Below are 23,318 nucleotides of genomic sequence, written 5' to 3'. Positions count from 1 at the left end.
CTCTGGCAGCTCACAGAGTTCTTTTTAAGAGAGTGTTTGTAGGTAATTTCCTAGGTTCTTAATGAAGCAAAGTGGAAAAACAAAAATTCTATTATGTGGCATCATATTAACACCTCTATGCCTCACGGTCTTGGGGTTAGCTCTTAGCTTTTCCATATGGACTTCTGCCCTCTGAGTTAATAGGGTAATTTGTAGCAGTACTAAATTGCCAACTTCTCTGTGGATCAGAGGACACTTTTGCCAAGGGCTGAGACCAGACTAGTGCCATGACCCAAGGTCTTTATGGTTCATTCTCTGCCTTGGGACAGCCAGTGAAGGGGCTGTAGCCTTTAGCAAATGTTTTCTTCCTCTGGCTTTGTCTTACTCCTCTCTAACCATGCCTGTCCCAGCCCTGTTCCTTCCTCATCCCTGGCTCCTTGTTTCCAGGCACTGCTTTCTCTCAACCAATTGTTCTTCCTGTTTCCCAGCCAGTCCCAGTTGCTCATCCTTTCTCTCTGAAAGCCTCTTACCTGAAGGTGCTGGCCTCTCTCATTTGGGTTTCAAGTCCCAACCCCTCTGGGTTCCCAAACCTAGCTCTCCACCTCCTGCATGCAGCCGCTTAGCTCCATGTGTTTGCCCAGGTGCTTAGTTTCAAAGCCTTATCCCCATTTCCTCACCCAGCTGCTCTCTAGTCTCATTTGATCCCTGGTCTGTATTTCTCTGCCATCATCCTCTTCTTTTTTCTCCTCCTGCAGCCACAGATGCTCCCAAGAAGTACTGAAGTAAAAAAACATCCGCTGGGATTAAGCCACCTGTCATCATCCAGCATATGTCCCCTCCTTGCTCCAGCTATTTATTTTTTCATTTTAATTTACATCCCTTCAGTTTTGCCATAAATAAATGTGACATTTTTTGCCCTTATAGCTAAGCTGCTCTTCCTGAAAGCAGTCTGTCAGTTTAGTGTGACTCAACCCTACAGAAGTTATCAATCAGTTTTTTATGGAGCATTGTTTTCTCTGGCTGGATAAATGCTTGTGTATGTAGTATTAATGATAATGCTGTATTTCAGTGTTGTGTAGCTTTTTACTGGACTTTCAGTAGCAATTGGCAGGTGAGGCCTGGGAGGTATGGTTGTCACCTGGATTCCATTTTGAGCTACCTCTGAAGAAGACAGGGCAGGTAGCCCTGCAAGGGTCTACCAAGACAGACATCGATGGAAAAAGAAATAAAAACAAGGCTGGGGAGTGGGGTGTGGAGCACACGCTGCTGTTTGTGGGGTTCAACATTTACAAGTAATGCTTTAAAGTCTGGGTATGGTGAAAAGCTTTTATCGTCAACGCAAAAGGAATATAAATAAATATAAATAAATATATGTACAGAGACACTGATAGAGATCGAGACATAGCCAGCCACTGACACAGCATCCTTTTAATTCATTTAAGTTTTAAACCTGCAGGTTTTGCTTGATTGGTTGTTATTGACAGTAATGGGAGTGTTGACTGCAAAAGAAATGCTGTCAAGTCCCTCAGCATAAACAAAATTTAGCTGTTATGTTTGGAAGGGTTTTGAAGAAGGTTTTCTTACAGATTTTTTAATTACAAATGTGATTTCAGCTGAGGGGAAAGGGCAAGAATATCCCAGACTGCCTGATGCCCCGTACTCTCTGTGATTTCAAGTTTAGTCCATCAACTCTTGAAGTCGGGAAGATTTGCACTCAGCTGAGGAAGTCCTTTATCACTTCATGTCAGTCCTTCAGTTTGGGCTGTACTGAGCAATGGACAGGGTGAAATACTGGACATGAGTAAAATTTTCTCTTGCCTGTGTAGTTTTCCTATCACAAGCACAAGGAAAGCCTGAGGATGTGGTGGTGTAATAATCGTCTGGTTCAAAATGTCATCCTATGTGTGTGGCTCTTACCCTCATAGATGCATACATTCATAAATAAAGTCAAATATATATATAAAAAAATGCTGACCAGTTACAAGGTAATTAGTCAACCAAATGTTCCAGAACTGTCATAAGGAGGAAGAAATAGTGATCTCAAGTTACCTCAGCCCACCGTCAATATCAGCTTGAAGTGTGAGTATGATGCTAAACTATTTCATATGCTCCACACATGAAAATGGAGATGGAAAGTGATGAGCTCTTTATATGCCCCTTTCCAAATAAATTTGGAGAAGAGCTTAGGAGGTTAAGCAGGTCCCAAATGGTTTCTGCTGCTGAAATAGCCTATTGATGCTTTATTTTTCCCTTTAGGTTTTCCACTACATTAAACTTTTTAAACTACCAAATATTTCTTTTTTAAAGGGGAATGGAATGAAAAGATGTCTTACATGATTTATTACAAATTCAGAGAGAAATACTCCCCTTGTAAATAGTTCTAAAAAAAATTAGCATCATCAATTTAAATGTTGACATTAAAGGGCCATATTGTACAGAAAAATCTTGAAGGAGAACTTCCCATTCAAAGGAATTTATTTCAGTGGGAAGTGATTGAAGTATGGCTCATGAGTTCTGGTAGTTGATCTCTCTCTGGGCTTAACTCTGTGATTTTCAGTGCAACTTGCATCTAAATCTTACTTTTTGTGGGTCAAATTGGCTCACTCCCTGTCTCATCCAGCAGGCTCCTATGCCACACCTGTTCTCATGCTGCAGGCACTTAAGCTGAAACTTCACTAAAAAAGTACTGATGTTTTGGGGACACATGGGTGCTGCAGTGCCCAGGGGATAAGGTTGGAAGCCTGAGCCCTGGCAGGACCTTAGCAGGTCCTTACCTGGTCCTCGGCTTTTATTGCTTGGGCTTGAGCTTGGGTGCTTGCATCAGCAAGTGCCAGCAAGCATAAAGCCAGGTCTAATCACATTACCAGCTGTGACTGCTACAGCCTCCCAAAGTATTCTCATCCTGGCCTCCCAGCCCTCCCCAGCAGCTCACACAAACAGTGAACGCCAGCCCTTCCAGAGGTGACCATGGCTTCTGGCTGCCTGCACACCCAAGCCAGCCCAGCAGCTCCCCCAAAGGAGAGGTGATATGCATTTTCCAAGCGTCAGGGTGCCTGGGTGTTCAACACCTAACACATAAAAACCTGTGAAGCACTTCTCATTGTAAGCACAGACTAGATTTCCCCTGGAAAAACAAACAAACAAATAACACACTATTTTATTGTTTTGTGTTTATATATTTATGATTCTAAATTTCATGCTTACTCAGGGACTTTTTTTACCATTCAACTCAGTGTTCTGAAAAAAAAAATAAAATTCTTCATTTAGAGGAAACACTCAGCCTCTTCTCAGTCTTTCTGTTATTATTCAATATGAAAAGGATATTGTAAGTGCATATTCAGCTGAATATGCGGTTTGGCAGCGAGTGGCTATTCAGCTGCCCTGCTTTTACCTCAGAGTTTATTCAGGTCATAAAAGAGACATATAAGCATTTAAGATTTATAGTTACATTAACTGTATCAGAAGCTTTTTGTACTTAATATAAAACATAATCTAGCAGCTCAACATTGCTTTATTTCACCATACAGTCGATATTAGACATGTTACCTCCTGTAATTACTGACATTAATAGCCTCTAGAATAATGGAAAGTGAGTTGAACACCACTGTGGTAGATGTAAATGGGACTTTATGGTAGACATCATTTTGAAATATCATATAAATAATAAAATTTGTATTTGATATTTCTTTATTTAGTAATTAAGCAATAGCTCAGCAAAACAAAGAACACCCTAGCTTTAACAAAGCATGGGTTAGATTTTGTTATAAAATCAATGAAGAGGTTGCTGAAAGAATTTAATTTAAGTGCCATGAAGGATTCAACCTAATCCTGACTTAGCAGAACAAAAGCTCTTGCAGACAATTTTTAGGGGAAAGAAGGGGCTGGGATTAATTGTACAGATCTTTCCAAGACCTCACAGTGACTCTTGCAAGGCTCTAACCATCACTGAATGGAACAATGTTCTTCTGGAAAGGAAGCTGAAGTCAGCAGAAACTCAGGCAGGAAATCTTGCGTGTGAGTCTTCAAGCTGCCTTTGATTTGCTAATTTGGAAATGATATTTTTTCTCCAGCTCCCTCAAATAATAATTTATAAGACATCTATTTTAGAAGTTCCTCTTTCCTTCATCGTTCTTTCTGTGAACAGACATTAATTTTCAGCCCTTACACAGAAGTAGTCCATTGTTGTTTCCCAAAGGTCTTGCAAGACTGGAAAATGGTAGGATTGGGGTTTCTTAAGCAAACAGTATCTCCAGAATGGCACACTGTCTGAAATGTTTAAGATGAGGAATATGTCTGTAATGCGTTTTTCTCTACAGTCTTCCTTTCTCACCTATGCATTAATTAAGCTAACATTATTCAAATGCCCACAGTCAACATATTAGCATCCTTTTTTAGATTGACATTAATTATCTGTTAAGGTGAACAAAGAGGAAGAGAACCCACTTTTACCTATAACCCTGATCTATTTTGAGGTCCCAAGGCTTTTCTGTTAATAATAAAACCACCAATAAATCCTCATCTCTTTGCTTTTTAAGTCTGACAGTTAGTCTTTGAAGCATTATTGCATTTATTTCTTCCAACCAGATGTGAAATTTGTATTGTATTTGATAGCAAATCTTAGCATCATAGAAGACACTTTTGCTAAAATAATAACACAAATGTATTTTCCATCACTGAGCCGAAACTTTCCCAGGAATATCTCCAGTCCCTTCTGGACTCCAATGCTTTATTAATATTCTTGTAACATCTTTGATGCTGGTAAGTCAGGTCACTCTCATTTCACAGATATAGAGGAGTCAGTCTTCAAACAGAATTGGTACAGTAGGTTTAAGCAGGGTGACATGTAAGACCCCAGCCTGCATTTGCAAAGAGCACACTGTGAAGAAACATGGAAGTTTTTCTCTTAAAAACAGACTCGAAGAGCCAAATATGTGCAAGAAACTTTACTGTTTTATGCAGATGGAAATGTGAAAATGCAATAATTAAGTTTTGTTCTTACATGTTTATTATCCTTGCCTGGACCCCTAATACAATATAGAATTGAAAAGTAAACACTTCAGTGATTTTGAACAGTTCAGCTGTGGTACTTATGACAGAAATGCAGAACTATGCTAGTGGAGAATTCACTGGACTTTCCATGCCCCTTATGGTGGATGAAGGTGACCCAGCAAGGACTCCTAACACCAATATCTACGGTCCTCTGTAGGGTCAGCTGCCCACACAGGTTCAACTCTTAGCTCAAACAAGTAAATGACTATATCTCTGAATCACTCCAACTGCTGACTTTTCCCCCCAACTCTCTGAAGAATACAGTATATGTCTTGAGGCTCTCAGCCATTAGAAGATGTCAGTGTGTGGATTGCAAGCTTAGAGACACTGGCAGCTGTACTGCCAGTGCACTTTCAGTACACATGGGCACCCATCTGCCATGAACCTTCAGGATTTTGCTGGCTGTGAAAAGTGGTCGTTCTTGCTGATGAAAGATTTCTATACAGAAGCAGTAGATATGAACCTTTACTCCTGCACCTAGGAGCAGGCATGTAGCATTACTCACCTCAGGGACACAGGGCAGTCCAAGAGGTAAACAGGAGGCTGAGCTGTAGCTGTCTTCTCCACGACAAGAGCACAGGGACTTCTGAGCTTCCTGAAGGAACATGGCAGTGACAATAGACACAGCAAGGTCCTTCTCAAAGGCAGTTTGACTCATTTTACCTTTTTTTTCCTATGTTTTCCAACCTGGAATAGAATGGCTCCATGCCATTTTCAGTACTTTAAAGGTACAGTTGTTCTTTCCCTAGGGATAAACAGCTGCAGAATTCGAGTAATAGGACACGCTCCCACTCCTAACTCCCCATAGCACTATGGGTGCTTATTGTTTTAACTGCAGGTGAAGCACCAGGCAGCATCCAGTTGTGCTCACTGTTGTACAAAATGTACAGGAAGATAAAGAAACATTTTACAAAATACTACGGTCCTACATAAAGTGCGCACATGACATGGTAGTTATAGTTACTATCCTCTTGGTGGCAGAATGAAGTCTATAAAAACGACACGCTGAAAACTCAAAGGATCCCAGTAACTTGAGTCAATTTTACCTTCTGATCTATTTGAAAAGTCTTTATGAAAAAGATAAATGGCAATAGCAAAAATGCTGCCCTGGGAGCAGTTCTGATGTCTACTAATTGCAAACAGCCCTGCACATTCATTACATATTGTATGGCTCCTCCTAGTGAAACCTTGCTCAAACTGTTGAGGACTAATTTTCTTCCAGTATGTCTGCCACCTCTTGAACTGCAGTTACATAAGGGAAGGAGAGAGAAAAAAAAAAAAAAAAGAAAAAAAAAAAAAAAAGGATTATTTTCAGTTTTACTTCATAAACAAACTTCTGTCTTCAGGTGTCTGTGTTTGGCTGCTGCTGGCTTCTGTGTGGCTCTTCTGCATGTCTGTATTTGCCAATTAACTGTTCGGGCCATCACAAATCAAAGAACTGTCTCGAGGAACGAGTTTGAGATAACAAGACAGTTGTCATCTGCTGTAGAGTGCAAAGCCTCTTTCACAACTTCTGGTAGCTCCTACCCGCTCTGGAAAGAAGACAGGGTAAATTGTAAGGCAGAACTTTGCCTATGGCTTTTAAAATATTGCACTTTACAGTCATATAGAGGAAATAAATATTTTATCTGAGTTACTTCATCTGTTTATCACCATAGCTGGATATCTCACTCAGTAAACATAATATTTGCAGTCAGTTTAACAAGATTTGCTGTAATGGTAACTGAATGTTTTAATCATAAATAAATGCCAGCAGCAAAAGTAGTAAATAAGGTCATAGGGAGACAAGAATCTTCATTTTCAGTGAGGTTAAAAATGGAAGGAAACAAGCAAAAGGTGTGATAGACTTGTGGAGAATTCAAACCTTAGACATTTTGGTAATTTTCTGGTCTGGAAATTTTTGAAAGCTTGGGTTCACTAACCCTGCACCCCATACCCCCATTCACCACCACCCCCCCAAAAAAAATAAATGAAAAAATTAAAAAATCTCCCAAATGAAATAAAATTACCCAGCTAATCTATTTATCTGTCCGATTAAAAGTCCTGACCTTCCTGGGCTTAACAGCATCTAAGAGAGAGAGTTAAAGGCAGTATACCCCATAGTCAGTGCTCTGCAGAGGTACAAAATAAATTGCACATCTCTAATAAGGTTGCTCAGTCCTCTTCCATGTGCTATGTTTGGTTACCTCTGGTAGCATAGAAAAGGAGATGCTTTGTGATAGAGAGGTGCTGCAGTTTAGAAAAAATGGACGCTACTCCTTACACATGGGATATCGTGTATAGTAAAACCTTAGTCTTGTCTTGAAGCCAGGATAAGCTTCTGTGACCAGCTCTCCCCTGTATCCTAAATCTGACAGCACATCCTTCCACAGCTAAGTTGGAAGCTACAAAAAAATGGGCTGTAGGCAAAATGCTCAGACAGCAAGAATCTAAAGCTAATGACAGTCCCACTGAGCACAAATACTTATCACTGGCACAGAGATCAGAATTACACTAATTGGCTTGTCTATTAAAGTTTCAGGAACAGATGCTGAAATCATTAATAAAAAGCTGAGTTAGTACTGAGTGACATTTAGACCCCAAAGACTTCCCTCCCTCATTTCTTAACTCTGAGTCTTGTCCCTGCCGTTTCATTGTATTACCTGTGACGGATGCAAAGCTCCTCCGATTGATGAACAATTGTTCTTCCCTTGCAATTAGGTACAAATCTGTTATGGAAATCCAGCTGGTTATTTCTAGACTTTCCTGAAATGACTTTCTAAACACAGCTGCCTTATAGTCATGGTAAACATTCATCACAAAGGCCAGTTTGCTCTGCAGGCCCCAAGGAATGTGACAGCTTGATACCTGGATAAGCCTGGGCTCAGTCTCTGTTTCCACAGAAAAGCTGGAGTCTCTAGTGGATGTTGGTAAACAAACCCTGGAGCCATTACCTGATAGGGTTCCTAAGCTGTTACTCAGCACCTTGTAATATTGAGCTGGATGTGACCAAAATGGAAGAATACAAAAAATCAGAAATACCTGGAATGAATAATCGTGCACAGACCAAGCTGTCACCAAAGTTCTACGCCCAATTATTCAGCTGTTACAAGTGGGCTGACTTGTCTCACCTTTCACCAGGCTGCGGTACTAAAGCAGCTAATAAGCACAAGACCTCTTCCCAATGCCCATGTGTAGCTCCCACAGACTTCAGTATAGGAATGGAAGCATAGGAAGGAGGGAGAATGGGATATTGAGCCAAGAGCTGTAATCCACTCCCATTACCAAATACAGAGACTTTTTGACTAGAAGGTAGAGTAATTCTGCTTTCTGGTCTCTGAAAACTAAGGCTAGGTAGATTCATGTTAGAAGCAGAGTACACGAAAGTCAGTATTGTTAACCACTAGGTAATTTTATTTTAAAAGTGTTTGTTTATTTCCCCATTGCATAAAATAGTTGGTGTCTTCCCAGAAGTTCAATACTAGAAAGGATATGATCTAGCTCAAGCTATAGCTCAAACTCTTGGAGCAAGAAACACCTGGCAAAATTCAGGCTGGTGAGGAGTCAGATCTCTCTGAACTTGCTGCTGCTTTCTGGGAGCTTGTTTGCTTTTGTGATGGAGAGGCCATGTAGGGAGTTTTGGAAAGGACGCAGGTAAAGAACTATTACTGTTGTTGTTGTAGGACCAGTTCCATCTTCATGACTAAGACTGAGTGAAACTCCCTGCTGAATAAGATATTACATGCTCTGGAGTATGATGGTGGAATTAAGCCCAGAAAGAAAATACCTGGAAACCTGGGCTTGACTGTGCAAGTGCCCAGTACTGAGCATGAAATTCCAGGCATGCCAGCACCAGGCAGCTTCCACACCCACTGGCAGCCCAGGGAAGGCTGAGCTCTGCCCATGGCTGGGCACAGGAGACGACGTTGATGGCTTTAACATACTAGTTCATCTGAGAGGACTTGTTCTTCCCATGCACTATGATCAGCTGGAAGGAAGTCTTGCTCCATAGATCAGTGGAATGGTTTTCAGGTATTGCATTCTTGCCAGCAGACAAACATAATGACCTGAAGGAAGAAGAGAAGTAATCGGAGATTTCTTTAGTGCTGCGAGAGGCTAACTGGATCTCAGGAAGGACTACAGGACTTCTGTAGTATTGAAGGACTTGAAAGGTAAAAAAGGGCTTCAAGGACAGAGACTATTAACAGAAAAGCCCTTATTTGGTTGTGAGTAATCTTATTCAAGTACAATATTGATACTAGAGAAGGAGGGAAAGCATAAAGTTAAAACCGTAATCCTGGGACTGGCAGAGGGAAGGGTGAAGAAACTGAAACTAGCCATCAATGAGAGCCACCCTATCACTTTAAAGTGTATTGATCTTGTTTCCTGTGGTTTCGAATTACAGCAAATAAGCTAATCATCATCACTATCAACATGGGATTCACCTTCTTTCAAGCAGATGCCACCATAAGGTGGATGAATGATAATGCTTTAATGTGTCTTTCATAGCTCACTAGTTATGCTCAAAATTGTGTGTCTGCTTCAAACATACAGGGGAGTGTTAAACATAAATGTTGCACTTAGTCCAGGATTATTTCATGCTCAGAGGGAGATGGGAAAGGAGAGAGAGGAAGACATAAGCCTTTGGTATATGAATACTCTCCAAACCATTCTGAGATTCTATGATTCTAAATTACAATGCCTGCAGCCTTGTCATGACCCAGCAGAAAGTCCCAGTCTCCCTGTCACTGCAATGTCCCATTCCAAACGCTGCAGATGAGTTTAATCATGCAGAGGCCTGGAGCGCTTTCCATACTGGAAACAACCAGTTTCTGTGACTGAATTTAAAGTGGAAAATTCCCAGCACAGTGAAGCTCAGAGCCCTTCCTCCACCCCAGACGCTCAGCGAGCAAGAGTTATTCTAAACACACATGACATTGACTTGAGAGAAGCTGCCGAGCTGCTTCTCTATTTCAGATGAGAAGCCACACTTAAAGAAGACGGCTAGCAGACAGAGGGGGAAGCCCGACGGCTGTGGGTGCAGGAGCAGCAGAGATCAGGCCCCATTTAAGTCAGTCCCTGCTAGGCAACGGGGTCACCTTCCATATGGGCCTGGTCCTGGAGCCTGGCTGGTGGGGCAAAGTCTGTAACATGATGGTTTTGATGGGATGGGCACACTGGCTATAATTCAGTGATGGGAGAGGGACCTTTCATCACCCGAATGTTTCCTTCTCTCCTGAAGTTGCTTTCCCAAGACCTGAGAAAAACAAAACAAAATAAACTAAATCAAATAACCCACCAGAGCTGGCGGGCGCATCTTCCCTCCGGCACGGCCGAGGTCCCCCCCTGCACCAGGGTCTGACCCTGAGCCGCTCCCGGGCTGCCCAGTGTCAGACCCAAACACGGCATTTCGGAGGGAGGCAGCTGCTCCCACAGCGATCTCTGGTAGGCGGGACGAGGCGAGTATTGCTCCAAATCGCTAATCACTGTAAATGCCAACCTGGCAAGAGAATAAAACTAGGTTTCCCTAAGAAACCAAGAAGCGGTGCACCCACAGCTCCTGCCTCCCCTCCTGGCAGCCCCGAAGACCGGGGGTGGCAGGCAGAGCTGTTTCTCTCGCCAGCTATTTCACGGATGCAAGGCATCCTTTTTCCTACTGTGCAATGTGTACAAACACCGTAGAAATAGCACATCAGTCTAGCAAGCAAACCGGGCAAGCGGAGCTGCCCCTCCACCGGGCGGGGAGCCAAGAAGGGAAGAAGGGGGGCAAAGAGGGAAGGAAAGAAAAAAGGAGGGAAGAAAGGAGGGAAGGAGAGCTCCTTGCAGCCGGGCCCGGCACCCCGGCTCCCTCCTGCCCTGATTTAGGGCTCCTGCCGATAGAAATGTAATTCGTCAGCCCCAAGAAAATACGTTTCCCTCTCGTTCTGTCCGCATCGTTGAGCCTTTCCCGTTCTGCTCCAAGATTCAAGGAGAGATAGAGAGGCAGAAGTGCCTACATTTACTGCGTTTGCTTCTGACGCCAGAAGAGTTTTATAGATTTTATCTACAGCTTATTTAGAGAGCCCCAAAGTACATAAAGAGGAAAATAAAGGACCAGGAAGAAACGCGTTGGGTTTAAGCACGCAGCCGGGGAGCACCGGTGCAGGAGCCGGAGGCAAACGTTGCTCTGTTTACTCCGGCAAAGCTCCCGCGGAAGAAATAGCTTCGCGCTCCCAGAAAACGCTCCGGTTCGTATAAGACACAACTACCCTGAAAACAAATATATGCATATATACACAACTATGTATGGATCGTGAGATGGGAAAGGACAGGCTCTTGCCGCCGTTCTTCCCGCCGGGAGAGAAAGGGGAGGGGCATTTCCCAGTCCCGTCGACTCCCCTCTCCCCCGAAGCCAGACAAGGCACTGCGCGCAGTATCCGCGGGCGGGCGCGCTCCCTGCCCCCAGGTGTGTGCTGCCGGGGCAGGGCTGTTCTGGCTCCGCATTCCTCCGCTCCTCTCCATCCCGGGAGTGCCCTGGCTAAAGGGGAAGGATGGGGCAGGCAACCTGAGTCTCCCTGCCGCACAGTTTCCCAGTCAAAAAGCTACAGCCTTTAAGGTGATAAAAGCCCGGCGGATGGCGAATTTCCCCCCGTTCGTATTCGACGTTGCCTCACGGTGTCCGCTGCCCAGGGCTGCGGCCGCGCGGGGCCCGGAGGCTGCTGCTGGGTCAGGGTAACCCCCGGGTTGGGAGATAGGGAAAAAGCCGCTGCCGGAAGCGGAGCAGAGGGAGATGCGAGGTGCTGCAGCAGTGTGCTGCGGCCAGGCACCGGCTTCCCCCATTGCTTCGCGCTGTTCTGATGCAGTAACCTTCAGCTGGCAGAGGGAGGGTGTTGCCCGGCAGGCTCGGAAGGCGAGTGTCTTGAGTGGGAGAGCCCGCCGGGGTTCTTCGGTGTCCCGGCGGGGCTCCCCTCTCCGCTGCGTTGTTACCTGCACTCGGCTTTTCCACGCCCATTCACTAATACAGGTCCGACCCGGTAGAGTCCTTGCCCCAGTGCCACTGAATGTGGCAGTCCTGACAGCTTAAAACCTTTCCCTTGGTGCCACCAGCGAGCACTTGCATGCATACAGCCATATACATACAGCTAAAGGAGACCGATATTAATTCTTGTACATTCAAAGAAAATACTAAGCTAACAATGCAAGCACACACAAAAAAAAAAAACCCAACCAAACAACAACAACAAAAAAACCAACCCCCAAACCAACCAAACAAAACAAAACCGAACCCCTGACTTTCATTAAAGAACATTTCTGAAAGCCAAGCTAAAGTTCATCTTTATTGCCTACCAGGTGTAATCCTACCTCTTTTGTATTGTTCCTCAGAACAGTATGCTCAGATCTGCTTGTAAATGAGAAACTGTATTTTGTTTATAGGCACAGAAATACAGAAGGAAAAGGTTCAGAGGTTTTAAATTGGTTTTGTTCCTAAAGAAACCATCCACAAGTTTTTAAAGAAAGTTGTATGGTAATTAACCGAGGAAGCTAGTCCTGGGTTTGTATCTTCCATGGTGCTGCAACTGTCCTAATATTGCAAATTGTTCACAATACCACCACATTAATAAATCGCCTATGATTATTGGATTCTTTTAAATAAATTTTCAAATCTGCACATCGCAATTACTTGGTCTTGCAACTATGCTTACAGCGAGTGCGATTTATAATGGGGTGGGGTTTTTTTGGTAGTCACTATTTACTGGTGGAAGATAGAGATTGAAAACAAGATAGAAAAGGCACCTTATTCAAATACCATGGAAGCCCCCACCTTCATCCTGAACTGTGTGCATATAAAGAATAAACAAACCCTTCAAATGTGCAGAGCAACTGGATGTTGTTTGCTCTTTTTTTCCCTATGTGACATTTAATCTATTACTCCTATTATAACTCGAGGGTGTTTGTACATAGGAGAGATACTACATGGTATATACCCTGATTCCCAGAGACTAACAGGCTGTTCACGGTAATCCTGTTGACACAAGAGAGACGTCGGAAAATACCTGCAGGTTTTGACAATAAAGAGAAACACCTAGGCTGAGTTTCCTAAATTGTTGAGTTCATAGATATGGGTCCCAGTCTCTGAGCTTGTGCCCAAGCCCCACCTCAGCCCGCCTCTGCCCAGGGACAGGCAGCAGGGCTTTGCAGCTAAGGCTCACCCGCCTGGGTTAGGTCTTGGCTCCTGGTCTCGATCCTGGAAGTTGCAGGGATGCAGTAAATCTCGCACTGCACTGTGGCGGGAGGCCGAGTCAGGGTTCCCTAAGGTCTCACGTGGTCTCTGATTTGGGATAAGCATCGGACTTTCTCAGGCAGAGAAGCCCTGGTACAGGGGTGTGGACAGTCGCCGCGCATCATCTCTGCAGGGCTTCGCAGCAGCTATACTGGGAGGTCTTGCCAGCAAACTTTCTCTGGAGGCTTTGGCATCACCTTTCTTCCCATCCTATAGGTCCTAGTCTCCTACACACAGCAGGAAAAGCCCACATATCCCACGGCCCTGCTGTTCCCCTGCCCCATAGCCAAGCACCTTTTGCCCATTGGCCAGCCTGAGATGACCTGAAACTCTCTGAGAAAGAATGTCCCCAACGAGGATAACTCAGATCTCATTCTTGGGGAGGGGGAAAACTGTCAAGGAAATAGATGCTAAGGCCGGTGGATGCATCACCTGGGGCATCAGTACTGGGGCAGTGGCAGGGGCCGGCGGTAAACTGCAGTCCGCTGTAACACGGATATTTGCCACCAGGGCCAAGTCGGTGGCACTGGGATGTGGCGAGGAAGCCTGAGCCGTGGCGGGGCAGACAGCAGTCCCCGGGACCTGTCGGCGTGAAGCCGCCAGAAGCCGCTGAGACGATGTCTTGGTGCTCAGCAGAGGGCTGTATACAGCAAGATTCTCTCGCCTTCCTCCCTCAGCTCTACCTTTGGAAGTAATCCCTGGGCAGTGCATGGACTGCAAAGGCTGGATTCTGCTCTCCAGCCCGGAAACTGATCCCATCGGGATTGATCCAGGACTCCCTTGCCAGGAGTGGGACGCTTCAGCAGCCCAGGCCCTGGAGCTGCTGCCCCCTCTCCCACAGGGTGGGCCGGGGTTTGGGGTGGGAGGTGGGCAGCTACAGGAGGGGCAAGGTGTCGCCCGACGTGCCGGCTGCTGGCTAGGGGCCCGCCTCTCCCCATCCACTGGGCTGCACATGTTCCCTGGGACTGGATGCAGGTCCCGGTGGGTCCTTTTGCGATTAGGTCAAAGGGAGGTCCCTTCTGTAGACAGCCACAGGCTCTGGGGCTTGGACATTAGCACTCGCAGCCCCCAGAAAAGGAGGGAAAGGAAGTAGCCGGTAAGCAAAATCACAGCAAAATGCTCCTCAGCTCCTCGCTGGCTCCGCATCGTCCCCGCTTTACTCGTTATTTCTCCGTTTGGAAGAAAACCCGGAGAGAATCCACTCTTAAATGTCGTTTTCTAACGCCGCCAAATGCCCGAAAGAAATAACCCCTCCGCGCCGAGAGGCACCGGGAGCAGAGCCACGTTCGGTGGGCAGTGGTAGCTAGAAATAGCAGCCTCCAAAGGAAAAAAACCAAACATATATTTATATATTTATATATTTATATATTTATATATTTATATATTTATATATTTATATATTTATATATTTATATATTTATATATTTATATATTTATATATTTATATATTTACAGCACGATTCTGGATTAAGCCTTGCGGCATCTCAAGGTTGTAAATGCTCTGGGTGAGTTTTATCTTCTCAGTTATTAGACCACAGTTGCAGGAGAGAAATACTTCTCAAACGAAATCGACACGTCCTGGTGAGAAACCGGGCCCTCAAGGTCTGCACGCCCGGGGGCAGCTGTCCCGCGGCGGGCGCTGCTGCCGTGCCATGGTCCCGCCGAGTTCCAGCCCCCGCGGATGGCAAGAGCTTATCGCCCCCCGGGCGAGCCCGAAGCCGGGCTTCTGCCAGGGAAGCGGTAGCGCAGGCTGCTGGGGAGAGCGGCAAGGTGGCTATTTGGTACGTAACGAGGGGGAAATGACACTTCCATTTCCAAGCGGGCAGGGCTCAGCCGTGCATCTGCCGTGTAAAAAACAGTTTCACAGCGCAAGCTTTAAGCCGGGGAGGCAGAAAATTTCGTTTACTTTATAAAATCCCCTAGCAACAGATAGCGAACTCCGCGTCCGATTACGTCTTTTTTAATAATTCAGGTGCAAACCACTTGTTTTCACGTGCGTCAATAATGTCACTGACTCTTTGGGGAGAGGGATGAGATGCGAGACGCCAGGGTCCCCCCCGGCGACCGAGCACCGAGCGCAGCTGCGGGCCCGCACCGAGCGTCACGGAATGGGACAGCGAGAAAGGCAGCTTGACTCGCTCCCCGCGGCTCTTCTATTTCTTCGCTTTATTCTCACAACGAAAGGAAACCCTTAGAGAAGGAACGGTCGAGTTTTCTCCAGGCTGTAAAACATTAAAATGGCTACAAGTCTTTCAGCTCAGGCCAAAACCCCCGGTTTCTTTCATGAACATGATCGCGTTTCCTACCCTACCAGGAAAAGAAAAACCCTCCGTGTTTTGTGAGTGTTGCAAGAGGTGTTGAGGTTTTGGAGAAAAACGCTACCAGCCCTTTCCTTCTGGAAATGCTCCCAGTCACAGCCCGCCCTGGCTCGCCCGGGCCCTGTGTGTCCCACCTGCCCTCTCCGCTACCCACCCCCCCACCATCCCCCCCCCCCCCCCCAACCCACGCTTGTCCCGGGCGAACTGCAGCGGTCGGGGAGCACCGTGAGTGACACCGGCGTCCCACCTGCACACACCTCTCAGGTCGCCACTGGAGTCCCTCCTTTCCAGAGCAACAGGGCATCAACGAGTACAATGCACAGGGCAAGTGTATGTGTATACACATTTTTTGGGTAAGGGGTTTATGCGCACGTAAAGATACGGTAACTGGAAACCCGTAAAGAGAAAGAATCGAGAGGAAAAAGGCGGATTCTCAAACTTGGTCCAAAGGATAACCACAGAGGTTAAGTCCTGAAGACAAGTACTTAGGGGGTCGGTTTAACCGCATGAAAGGACAAACGAGGAAGCTCCCTGCGGAGTCACCTGCTGGAGCGAAGCCTGGGCCGTTACGGCCGGCCCGGCCACTCCCCAGCGTCAGAGAACAACTTTGGGCTCACTCCGCTGCACTGCACGGCCGCAGCGAAGGAGAAACCCCGCTGGTAGCTATGGCCTCACCCACCAAAGAGGCAAAGGAGGAGATAATTAATCTTGCCCTAGAATTCCGGAGACATGCGTTATAAATCGCCAGGCTAAGGTAAAGCCCCGAACCGTGCAGGAGGCAGAGCCTCCTTTGGCTTATGGCTGCCTCTCGTAAAAACACTGCCAGGATATAAACAGGCACTGATTTGAGTCGCTGTGCAGGCGAGCTCTGAAATTCTCCGTGCCTTTAGCCGTGCTGGGCTCCTCTCCGCCGGAGCAAGTGGAGGATGGGGCTCCCCTTCACCTCCCACTTTCAACCTCCTCCCCGGTACCGAACAGACATCGCCAGCGACACCCTGGAACACTGCTCGGTGTGAGCAGAGGCTGCTGCCCCTCACCTTGGCTCGCAGCGACCCCGCTGCCTCCTCGGGAAGGGCTCCGGCCCTCCTGCCGCCCCTGGGCATGGAGAGGCCGGCGGCCCTTTGTGTCTGCGTGATCCCGAAGGAAAGCCATGAAAAAAACCCGAACGACTTTGGGAGCTAGATTTCCTGCTATGTGTCCTGGAAGACGACAGAGCTACCAGGACTCTCGCTTATGGTTTCTTGAAAGCAGCTCAAAAATGCAATTATTCCTGTAGGTGGCACTGGTACTAGGTGTTGCAGAAGCGAAGGCAGAAATGGAGAAAATTGCCTAGGAATTCCCAATTGGTTCCTATAATTTAATGCAGAACAATAGAGGTATTTTTTTAATTTACTCTAAATTCATGTAACATGTGACAAATGAAAACCCGGTTGCTTTATTAGAACAAAATATGCTTTTAAAATCTGGCCCTCTGTAGCTTTATGGCCTGGTCCATGAGAATTGTCTATTTCCCTATATGTCATTAAACAAATCCTAGTGCAAAGAGAAATTAACTCAGCACCGCTCATTCAAGTCAAATGTTTGCACCAGGAAAGCCCTAATGAGACACTGTCTGGTTTCCAGAGGTGCTGCTAAGAACAAGTGGCGGCAAAGTTATTAAACGTGTCCAAGCAACTAACACATCATTAAGACACCACCGCAGCCCCCCAACCCTTCCAACCTCGATCTGTATACTCAGACGAAGGTGGCAGCAGTCGAACGGTGGCACGGCTGCCGTGGCCGGGAGGAATACCCGGGGAGAGGGTGGTCTGGGCTGGGGCAGCCCCGGGACTCGGCAGCGGGGGGACTTGGCGGGGCAGCTCGGTCCGCCGGGCGTCGTTAACCCCCGTCTCTTTGCCCGTTTTCGCACAGCTACACGTTTATTTCACCTGTTCATCTGTCTTCAATGTATCCCAGCAAAGTGCAGGCGTTCTTGCCCTCGCTGGAGAAGATCTGCTACGAACCTGAGACGCCGGGGTCGACCCCGACGAGGCAATCGGGTCTGTCCGCGCCTCTCTCCTGGGAAGGAGCCAAGCTCCCGGAGGCACTCGCCACGGGTCGCCTGAGCTTATACAGACCCTGCCGGCTCCTCGTCCCAGCAGGCCGGGGGCCGGCTCCCCGCGGCATCCCCGGGGGCTGAGAGCCCCGGCCGGGCCGGGCGCGGGGAACTGGACGGCGCCGAACCGCGGGTAGCCGCTGCCTGAGCTCCGGCATGATGCCTGAGCCCCAGCCAAGCCGCCGAGACATCCCGACACTGCCAGGACATTTTCTAACCGCTGAAAAGGAGCTCCCTCGCTCTTGCACGCCGGGGAGGAGATTTGCAGGAGGTTGCGTCCTCACCCCAAAAGCACGACACTCAAAAGCCTTGTGCCTTGATTTCTTGCTATGTTCCATTTCCCTTCAGATTTTGGGGTCTGTCATCGCTAAGGTGACTCCAAGACCTGAGTATTTTGCCTGCCATTGCTTCATAAGTATACAGGGACTGTTCGGACATGGCTTGTTTGCACCCGATGAAACTCTGTTAAACACAACTTCATCCTACTGCATTTCCATTCCCTGTCTTGTCTCTGACGTCAAATCAATTTCTTAAAATTGAAATAACGCACTCACACATGGCACTGCCCCCTCCCTTCACCCCGCAGCTTGTTTGAAGAGGGGACAAAACAAAAAGGAATCCTTTGTAGGAGTTTCAGAGTCGTTACCAGTATTTCCGTGCATGTTTGAGTGTTATGTTAATTCAGTTAATGTAAAAATATTCCCTTATGAATTCACAACTACTTTCGTACTTGAACGCGGGCAATTTCTGTAAACAAAAACATAGAAGCGTCTGGTTTTTAGCAGCTGAAATAAGGCAGCGGGTGGCAGTAAGAGACGAGACATCTACCAACGAAGGATCTGCAACGTGACCCAGAATCGTTTTTACGAAGCCCTTTTTTCCCCCAAAAGGGGAGAATAAGTGGAATACCAGGCCTGCTCCTCCATAAGGGCGGGGGCTGGGCTTCGCCAAGGGGCTCGGCACTGCGGGAGCGGAGGTCCCGTCCTGCAGTCGCACGTTGCAGAAAGGGGCAGCCTCCCGTGAACCCCTTCCTCTTCTCCGCTTCCAAGCAAGCGTCTGCCGGGGGCTTGTTTGAAGTGCGCTTGTCCCAAACTATGCCAGGGGCCCGACACACCTGAGACCTGGATGTCAGACCAGGTGTTTTCGAGCCCGCAGGCTCGGGATGGGAGAGAGGGAGAGAACTCCCTCCGTTCTTTACTAGTGGAGAGCGGGGTCAGCCGGAATCGGCCCTGGGCCCCCTCCCGCGCCCCACTAAGGCACGGTGCCCTCGCTAACCTGCTGGGTTCAGCTCTTCTGCCGCATAAGGAAATGCATACGGCAGCCAATACCCGCGGATACCCGAGGGCCCCTGCATCCTGCATTTGGTTCTTACACACCACGCAGAAAATGGGAGCGATCCCGGGAGATCCTGTGGGATTTTATACTCCCGCGTGAAGGAATAGCTGTGTACAAAACGAAAGCTTCATTTTAAAGCTCTGGGGGTCTACATAACACAGCACCTTCTCTCCAGGATGGGTCACCTCCAGCCACAGCCCGAGGCTGTCGCTGCCCTTCCACCTGCCTCTGATAGCTTTTCTCTGACTTTAATCCAGACGTGTCCAAAAGTTTATCCGACAGCCCCACTGCATTGCCCCCTCACCCCTGCTCCTGCTCCAAGGTCTCCTTTCCCCTCCAAACTGTTCATATCTCTTCCCTGGAGCGAAAGCGGGAGGGGAAATTTGGCAGCTCTGCACCGCATAGCAGGAGCTAGCGAGGAGAAAACAGGGCAACTGAGACAGTGCGCGACTGTTCTTGCTACAATCCACACCACTTCTGTGTGGCTGTAACGTCCGCTCACCCCAGACCCACATCTTCCACACACAACCTCGAGAAACCCATCCACTCGACCACACTCATGGGAGAAGGGGGGGCTTTGCCTTTCGGGAAGGGTAGGAGGGAGGGAGCTTCTACTTACAAAATGTGTTGTCATGTGAGCATCCTTCTGCCTTGACAGCTTCTCAGTATCCCTCTCCCCTCTGTAAGGAGGGGAGTTCAGCTTCCTTCGAGGAAAACAAAAAAAGGCGTTAAAAATCTGCAGCTTCAGAGGGGCTGTGTGTGTGTGCCGTGTTATATTAGGCTGATTTTTCCCTACAGCGGGGAAGCGGAGGGAGCCGGGGCTCAGCGAGGCACTGAATGCCCCGAAGTCTCCACAGAAAAGCCTCCGTGGAGGACGGGCTCTCGCTGAAAGAGTCCCGGGGAGGCCGGAGCCGGCCACGTCGCGCTGAGCACAGAAGCGTTGGCGGCCTCGGCTGCCTCTCTGATCGCAGCCCGGCCGGCGGGGACAAGAGATGCCGCCGCGCCGGTATCGAGCTCCCGGCTCTCGGGAGGCACTTTCGGGAGGTCCCCGGCCCCAGAAAACGCCAGAGAAGGCACTCAAGGGCGGGGTGGCGGGGGGAGGGAGTCAGGGGTTGCCAGCAGCAGCTTCGCCGGGACCGGGACTGTTGCCGTACGGGCGATTTGCTGCAGGCAACTCACGCCAAGTCCATTTCGTAGAGAAGGCCAGAAGACCGCGTTTGAGGGAAGGAAAGTAGCCGCTAGCTCCCCTCTGCGATGGCCCGATGTCGGGGTCAGGCAGACAGAGGTAGTGACCCCAGAGAGACCAGCCGCCGGCATCCGGGCAGCATGGTGCGGGAGGGCACGGTTCAGTCCCCCTCTCCGGCGCGGAGGCGAAGGGGTGTGAGGGGAAACCCGGCTCTTGGCTAGCCCTTGCCGAGTCTCCTTCAGCCACCCCGCTTTGCTTTGCCTAGTCTTGGGGACCCAGCGGTGAGACGCGGCTGCGTGCCGGGGCGGCTGCTGGTGGAACGACCTCATCTAGGGCGAGCCCCTGCCCAGCCACGCGTGCCCTTTTCCTGGTGGAGGAGCTCCGACTCTGCGCCCCTCGCCCTCCTCTCCCTACCGCCTTTTCCCCCCGGTTCTTCAGTGATTTCCTACCTGAAAAAAAAAAGTAAATATTTTCGCCAGGCAGGTCAGAAGCGATCAACAGGCTGTTGTGTACTATAATGTTTTCGTATTCCTCTCGGCTCCCCCTGCCCTCTACCGACTCACTGTAGATGTGACCTTTGGTATTTCAGCCCACACTCAGCAGTTGAATGGAAACAAGTTGAGCACGTTCACTTCTGATAAACATTATCCTTAAACCACTGGAGACCAGAGCAGAGTAAACGAGCTTTTCCGACAGGACCACATCAGGAACACACATTGAGAACGGGAAAGAAACCAAATATCCAGGAGATCAGAGGCGGTCTCGGGGGTGGAGGGCTGGGAGAAGGAAGGAGGGGGAACAGACAGGTTGGAGGACACGGCGGAGAGGGGAGGAAAGGACACAACTCTGCACATAATAGGCACAGATGGGGAGAGGAGCTGCGCGGGCAGTTTGGGAGAGCAGCGCCGGGGCGCGCCCGAGCATCCCAGCAGCCCTGGGGAGCTTCAGGAGTGGCAGGCGCCCGAGCTGGCCCCAGGCACTCGCCACTGGACTGGGCTGAAGCAACGGGAGGGGATGTGTGAGCGGGGCAGCAGGCAGGCTGCCGGGGATCCCTCTATCGACTCTGCTTCAAGGATAAATACGCTGTTAGTGAGGACCGGAAGTTTTACGGAAGCGCACCCCCTTCCATTGTTTAATTGCATAATTAACTTAATTAAAGGTTGGATCCTGGTCCTACTCGTTCAATGCCTCCTGCCTTTAAAACATATCCAAAGCAGGTCAGCTCACAACACTGAAAAGGATTCTTGCTTCAGCAAATGCCTGCGAGTATTGCCTGCGCAGCATACTATCGCCTTTGGATAATGGCATTTGCGCGGCGATGTGCGTGCGTGCGTGTGTGTGTGTGCCCCCTTTGCCAAGGTAATTTTATTTAGGTCAGGGAAGCACCCCGATTTACAAGTGTAATATTCTGAATGGGCAGCTCATAGTTCTGAAACAACGACAAAACCGCCATAGATGTTGCTGGGTTCTCTTTTGTTGCTGGGTTTGGGGTTTTTTTCTTCGGTTTTTTTATTCAATCCCTATGAAGGAAACAGAAGTATCCGCCGATATTCCGATCAAACAAAGGGCTACCTGAGAAAGACCCACGATAGCCGCTTTCCCACCACAAAAATGTTTGCAACATGGTACTAACTTCTGCGCTATGTCCTGCAACATCCTACTTGTTCCTAACCATCCGCACTCATTGCGATATGTGCAGGCTCTGAAATCTAGCTCAATTAATTTGATCTTTTCCCCTGAAAATATCTTACGAACTTTTCAAATTAAATGAATATTTATACAGTATTCATAGACACCAACGACATCAATTTCATATTTTACTCGCTGACATTTTGTGCACTCCTGTCACCACATTATTTCATTTCAATTTTTATGTATAAAGCCTGCACCTTCGAGACTCTAACTCCCTCAGGAAAAAACACCACCACCCACAAAAAACCCTAGCCAACCAAGACCCCTGCCCAAACAAACAAAACCAAAAGAAACAAGAAAGATTCTTAGGAAAAAGGAAAAAAAAAAAAAAAAGGAAAAAAAAGAAAAGAAACCTGTGTTAAATCCTTGTTTGGAGCCGGGAAGACGGTGATCCCGTGTGCAGCCTGATGTGTGCGGGATGTATGTAAGAGGCACACATACAAGCTCAGGGAGCACGGTCCGTACACCCAGTGCCAAACCAAATACCCCTTCCACAGATACGGCGTGACCCACGCATACTTTTCTATCAGCTTTGCCTGTTCTTCCTTTAACTGTTAATACGCAGCAGTGCCTTTGATAAAGCTGAATCAGCAGCGAGGCGCTGGCGCTTTGCAGCACTGCGCGAAGCAGTGTTTGGTGACATTGAGGACTGCAGGAGAACCAGCGCCGGCCTCGAAAGGCCAGGGAGCACCGAAGTCCCGATCGATGCCCGGGTGCTGCCAGCCCCGTCCCGTCGCCTCCAGGGGCAAGCGAAGCCGCAGCTCCTTTCCCGGTCGCTTTGTGGTTTTCCACCAAAAATGGTAACTCTCACGGCTCACAGCCCTCTCGTGCACCACCCGTGAGATGTTCGTTAGTGAAAAAAGTGCTTTATTGTAACAAGGCGACCGTATCCAAGGAAGAACTTCCCTCCCGCACCCGCGAAACCAACGTGGGGAAGCCGCGCCGGTGTCAAGACATCGCTCTGCTTCTGCCGGAGAAAGCGGGAGCGGTCTCTGCGAGCCCCGAAGCCCCCTCCCTGGTCGCTCACTCTGGGAGAAGGGCCGGGAGGGGCGACCCGCAGCCCAGGGGTGACCGGGGAATGCCTGGGGGGTGCCCGGCGCTGCGCTCTTCTCTGACCCCCCGGCCCCGCGGGGGCTGCGCGCTCGAGCTCCCCTCCGACCCACCACAGCGCCGGCCCCGCTCAGTACCGCCGCGGCACTGACTGCGCTGACCGCGGAACTTACCGCCGGGCAGGTACGGAGGAGCCCCGGCGGCATGGCGGGCCCAGGTGCCGGGCCCGGTAGCGGGGCAGAGCGGAAGGGCCGTCAGCCCCGCGCTGTCCGTCATGTCCTTTGGCCACTGGGAGGGAGGCTGGGCTGTGGGGCCGCCCCCGAGGGCGGGCCCGAGGGAGCAGGGGGCCGCGGCGCCCGGCCCAGCCCAGCCCTG

At 48.7% G+C, this 23,318-nt stretch overlaps 1 long non-coding RNA gene across 2 annotated transcripts; it reads right to left on the bottom strand.

Moving 5' to 3' along the window:
• Window positions 1-8,566: 8,566 nt before the first annotated feature.
• LOC136017728 (uncharacterized) lies at window positions 8,567-23,216 on the bottom strand. Of its 2 annotated transcripts, none has more exons than XR_010614057.1 (3): window positions 23,117-23,216; window positions 19,635-19,719; window positions 8,567-9,074 (listed from the first exon to the last, which is right to left on the bottom strand). It is a non-coding gene; the product is annotated as an uncharacterized LOC136017728 (long non-coding RNA). The 2 variants fall into 2 exon arrangements; XR_010614058.1 differs by lacking the exon at window positions 8,567-9,074 and adding an exon at window positions 15,408-15,489.
• Between the last annotated feature and the right edge of the window lie 102 nt (window positions 23,217-23,318).

Source organism: Lathamus discolor, chromosome 6 (genome assembly GCF_037157495.1).
Source record: "Lathamus discolor isolate bLatDis1 chromosome 6, bLatDis1.hap1, whole genome shotgun sequence".
Lineage (NCBI taxonomy): Eukaryota > Metazoa > Chordata > Aves > Psittaciformes > Psittacidae > Lathamus > Lathamus discolor.
The sequence above is the reverse complement of the archived record's forward strand: the minus strand, read 5'-3'. Positions and strand labels throughout refer to the sequence as shown.